We start from the raw sequence: 6,032 nt of genomic DNA, 5'->3' as shown, positions 1-6,032 counted from the left end.
CTGACTCTCCTGCCTCCATCATAGTACTGGGGTGACGGGCATGTGCCTTTGCGCTGGCTTTACCTGGTGCTACTAGGCTAGCGTTCTGCCAACTGAGCTGTAGCTTTATCCTGTGGTCCTGTCTTGATGCAGTGTTTGGTTTGGACTGTCTGTGAAGGGTGTTCTGCCCTGCAGTTTCACCACACACCCCCTAGACAGGCTTGCTCCTGTACTCGGGTATCCCTTTACTCCCCAAGGTCTTAAAAGGCAGAAAACAGCTAGACATGGTGGCTCATATCTGTCATCCCAGCATTAGTAAGGCTGAGGGGGGAGAACACCCCCAAGTTACATGCCAGTAAGGGTCACACAGTGAAATATGAATAAACCAATAAAGGAAGGCCTGGGCCAGCTCCAGGGGTCGTGGGGCAGGGAACACTTTCTGCTTCTTTTCCATGGGTTAGTTGACTTGACTAAATTGAAATCCATATACAATTAGAGAGGTTTTTCTGATAGGTTTTGTAGATTTTGGTTGACTAAATTTGACAGAATTTAACTGTCTATCCCTGGCTTATCTTGTAGCTGCTGTTACCCAGATCTCACCCAAGGTTAAGGTGTGAGCTGCCACTCTAGCACTAGACTGATTTGTTTTTGGCTCAGTTTCAAGATCTCCACTGGTTTACCTAAGAATTCTTACGGTTCAACTCCAAGTCTCTGAGACCATAGGTGGCACTTCACCATGCCATCTCTCCATCTCATCACTTGTTTGTGGTTTTGTCTTTTGTTGGGGGTGGAGCCAAGCCCTTGTGCACAGCAAACACACCTCCCACACTGAACTATACTGCAGCTGTTCCAAATTCAAGACCCAGTGCTCGAAGGACTCAAGGGAAAAGCCTCCACTGCCTTGGGTGTCTCATTTTTTGCCTAAGCACTGTCCTTTCTGGGAGGTTTCAGAATCCAGCTGTGTGTCTCATCCTCCACATCTGGACATCTGCCGTCCAGACTCAGCCTAAGCTAGATTTCAGGTAGAGTCTACTCATCCTTTGTCAACTTGAAGGTTATGTTGTCAGGACAGGCCCGGGGCCTAACTCACCAACCAGCCTTAGAAGAAGGAGTGCTAGATGAATCCTCATGTCACTGGTGTGTACCTGTGACAGCAGGTGTCCCCATCTGGAAGGTTTGAGTCTGTCATCAGCATGTGCTAAGTTGGATGGGCGCACACATGGTTAGCTTCTCATGAGAGTGGTCTTACATCCCCAATAGCAAGAAAACACCCCACAGCCAGGCAAAGTGGCATTTACCTGTGATCCCAGCACTGAAGAGGTAGAGATCAGGAATTAAGGGTCATCCTTAGGCTAGCCTGGGCTACATGACCTTGTCTTTAAGAAAATAAAATGAGATGGAGGAATGGTTCAACAGTTTTCAAGTTCAGTTCCTAGCACCCTTGTCAGGCAGCTAGCGGCCATCTGTAACTCCAGCTCCAGGGGTTCTGACAACCCTCTTCTGGCGTCTACACATAAATGAACCCTTATAGCATTTACACATAATTAAACCTGAAAAATAAAAAATCAGGAGTTGGCAAGATGGCTCAGAGGGTAAAGTAGTTTGCTGTCAAATCTGATAACTGAGTTTGGTCCCCAAAACATCGTGGAACGGAAGAGTCAACTCCCAAATGTTATTCTCTGACCTCCATGTGTATGTCATAGCATCAGACCCACAATCATACACTCAATACACGTTTAGAAAGAAAAGCCAGGCATGATGGCTTAAGTTTATAGTCCCAGCAGTTGACACGGATACAGGTGGTCCCTGGGGCTGGCTGGCTGGCTGGCTGGCCTAAGCAAAGTAAGTGGTACCTAGAAGAGCACAGGGTCCCCGTTGGCTCTGACATGCGTTTGTACACATGAACATTTCACAAAACTGAAAGTCAACCAGCTCTAAAAATTTTTATCTTCAAGAAAAATCCATTGAGCCTAGGCATTGTAAAAATAGTGCTTTGATATCAAATGTGTAAACTGAGGCCATAACTGTTCCAAAGTATGGTTAAGGGGAAGGTTTTTATTGTACATAATAAGGGGGAGTGCAGCCAGAGGCATCTGAAGAGTCCAGAACGGAGGGAGAGAGTAGTTGATGGGGCATGGCCAGCAGACTGGATTTGTCCAGGAGGTCGGAGAGGAATAGATGATCAAGAGACAAGAAGCCAAGAGAGGAAGACCAAAGATGACCAAGAGCACGAGTTTATAAGGGAGGGAGGGGAGGGGTAGGGTGGGTGGAAGAGCCACGGGTAATTATAAAACAGGAAACCTGAAGCACAGAATGCATTAATAAGCATCACAGATTTATCCTCAAGTTCTTTTGGGTCTGCCACACATAGTGCCATTTGGCTTTAATCCCTGCACTTGAAAGGCAAGCAGAACTGTGATTTGGAGGTTAGCCTGGTCTACATAGTTCCAGGAGTCAGAAACCCTATCTCCTAAAACAAAAGGGGGGGGGCTGTTGCTCTGACTGTCACCCAAGGCTAGGTTCCCCATTCTGGCGACAGCTTTTCTCCCTTATTGCCCTAAGGGGTTAAGCACAAGCTGCTGCAAAGTAGCTGGGACCCGGAAGTGCATCTCTCACTGTCCTCGGTATGTCCTACCTTGAGGGCTGGCACATTCTCCTACTTTGGCCACCAGAGGTCAGAACAAACCCAGGAGCCAAAGACAGCTAGGCACGTCCCTACTAAGTAGGGACACTGTCGGGTCACAGAAATTGAAGTGTTTAAAAGCACTGAATGTTCTTCCAGAAGACCTGGGCTTCCAGAAGATATGGTATTTATGGGAATGATTGTGGTACACAGACATACATGTGAATAAGACACACACAGTTTTTTTGAAGCAGGGGTGAACTGGAAACTTACGGTTTCTCAGTTGGGTCAGATGGTGTTTTCTGAAGCAGACACGTGAAGGAGTGTGTTTTCCTGAAGGGGACACAGGTGAAAGGATGTTTTGCTAAAGCAAACATGTGAGAGGATGCATGGTTATAAGGAACCGACAGACCTTAAACATCCTTCGTTGTGACTTCATAACCAAAAAACTTCTGTGGTGTTCTGGTGGCGACTCGCTGCTTCCATCGACGCTGATTGGCAGAGAGATGTCAGCTGACACAGACTCCTGTGGAGTTTTGCTGAGGCAACACCCATGGGAGAACACATGTTTGGAGGGAATATAAAGAGGACTCAACGGAAGCCGGGCGGTGGTGGCGCACGCCTTTAATCCCAGCACTTGGGAGGCAGAGGCAGGCGGATTTCTGAGTTCGAGGCCAGCCTGGTCTACAGAGTGAGTTCCAGGACAGCCAGGACTACACAGAGAAACCCTGTCTCGAAAAAAAAACCAAAAAAAAAAAAAAAAAAGACTCAACGGAGAGTGATGGGAGTTAGGGAGGAGGGGCTTGCATAGCTAGCTTTGCAACACTTTGTTGGTCTCATGCTTCTTTGATCTTCACTTTCTTGAGAGACACATAGCAGAGAACTTCTAGTATCCCTGCTGGTCCTGGTTCCTCCTACTGACTCCTGCCAATTCAGCTGAGGCCTGGCTATCTCTTTGGCTAGGCTGTGCCACCGCTGCTGATTTGTGTTTACTGTCCTGACTCTACTAAACTGGACTACTAGTATATATCCTGATAAGCAGATGGAATTTTCTCCAAAGAACAATTTCTAAACAGGTCTACTTCCCCAGTATTCTAATAACCTTTCTTTTCCACTACCTGTGGTTTGTTAGAAAGGAGATTAAAGCATTTAAGAATGCGTATTAACAGTAGGTTTTGAAAAATCTAAGCCTACATAGGGTTTTTCTGTGTAGTCCGGCTGTCCTGGAACTTGCTCTGTAAACCAGGCCAGGCTGGAATTCAGAGATCCACCTGTTTCTGGCTCCTCAGCTATGGGATTAAAGGTATATGACAATGAGTTAAAAAGAGGGGGGGGGGCTGGAGAGATGGCTCAGTGGTTAAGAGTACTGACTGCTCTTCCAGAGGTCCTGAGTTCAAATCCCAGCAACCACATGGTGGCTCACAACCATCTGTAATGAGATTTGATGCCCTCTTCTGGTGTGTCTGAAGACAGCTACAGTGTACTCATAAATAAAATAAATCTTAAAATAAAAAAGAGAGAGAGAGAGGGGAGAGAGAGAAGAAAAGGAAAAGCAGAAATGGGGGACATGCAAAGGGAAAGGAACCTGTTACCCTGCAATCTGATTGAAGCCTCTTGCCAGTAGGAAAGCAAGAATTCCAGTTCAATTACTAAGAGCTTAGGCCATTCTCCCTTCCCAGCTGCAATCTGGAATTTCTTCAGAATCTCATTTACAGGGAAAGGACATGTATATGTACTGACCCCTGGTGGCTCTGATTTCATTTTATCATACTGTACTCCCATTCAAGGTTTCTGCAGAGCCACCTCACTCGTCTCCTTCAGAGGATCGAGAAGGACCCTGCAAGAGCTCAGTGGATCAAGGTGCTTACACCCACCCATTCACCTTCTTCTCTCTCTAATTTGGTCCGTGATTAGAGGGGAAGTAAGAATCACCTTTAAAGTCATTGCTGGCTCTTTGGTGTTTCGAATTATATATAATGGATGCTTTATTTATACACTGTTTTACTTGGTATTTTCCTTTTGTCAGGTTTTCAATCTGAATAGGAAGGTTACCTTTGACTGTATTTAGCAGCGTTTCCATGGGTTGTCTCTGCACTTTAAGACCAGCTCCAGGTCCATACTCTTTTTAATCAGCAAGCCTTTTGCAACCAAGTCAATATTACACCACACTATGTGCGACCACCTTCATCCTCGGAGTAGTTGACAGCCTCATCATTTTTACTTCTGTCTCCCCCTACTAAAGTAAAAAGCAAAACACAAAAGTTGTAGCTTCTCCCAAGGGCAGAAAGACTGAGGGGGAGGAATCAACTGCAGCTCTCATTTACACACGACTTCCCAGAGACCACAGGTGTGGATAAGCCACCCCAGGTTCTCTCAAGCTTGGCACTGCAGGTCAGCCCGATCCTATCCTATGGGAACTAATGCTCTGCATTCACAGTGTGAGAAAATGCAGCCCTAGATTAGCCTGCATTGGAGAGGCATTGCCAAGGGAAACACAGTGTCTGATCTACATAACAGCAAATGGCAGAGACACAGAGACAGGCAGATCTCTGTAAATTCTAGACCAGCCTGGTCTACACAATAAAGTCAGGGCAGGACCCTCTACTGATGGATACAGGCCCTAACAGACAACAATCGGAGATTCAATAGGACACATTTTCCTTAAAAGTATTATATGGGTTTTTGCTTAATAATAATTAGGAAGGTTCTTAGCAATTTAAAAAATGCATACACCTCAATCTTAAATTTATATAAAGAGAAGAGAAGCCCCAAGAGACGAGACAAACACATGGACACGTGGTACATAAACACAGATGACCAGCCACATGACAAAATGTACCTTAAAATAAATGGGCATCTTTAGTTATGATCCAATCAAAGTAGAGCCTGGCTATATGACCGAGGTCTTTGTGAATATAATTTAAGTTTGAGTCTTATTTCTAAAAACACGGGGCTGAGGAGCAAAACCAGGACTTTACTACAACAACAGAGATATCTCTTGGCCAAGCCAGTCATCCTGGCATTGAGGCAGTGGAAGCAGAAGGGTCAGGAGTTCTTAGTTTCCTTAGCTACACAGAATTTACTCAAGCCTGGGTTCCATGAGACCCTGAGTCAAATATTTGGAAGGAGAATGAGCTAGAGAGATAGCTTAGCCATTAGGAGAATTTACTGTTCTTGTAGAAGACTACAAATAAACACACATATACACACAAAAAATTTAAATCTTTATTATTTTTGTTTGTTTCTTTCTTTCAAGACAGGCTTTCTCTATGTGGCTGTCCTGAAACTTGTTCTATAGACCAGGCTGGCCTCAAATTCTGAGAGATCTTCCTGCTTCTGCCTCCTGAGTGCTGGGATTAAAGGTATGAGCCACTTTGGTCTGGCTCATGAAATTAATTTTTTTCTTTCTTTCTTCCCTCCCTCCCTCCTA

Source organism: Grammomys surdaster, unplaced genomic scaffold (assembly GCF_004785775.1).
Source record: "Grammomys surdaster isolate TR1022 unplaced genomic scaffold, NIH_TR_1.0 125429, whole genome shotgun sequence".
NCBI classification, from domain to species: domain Eukaryota; kingdom Metazoa; phylum Chordata; class Mammalia; order Rodentia; family Muridae; genus Grammomys; species Grammomys surdaster.
This window is presented reverse-complemented; position numbering follows the sequence as displayed.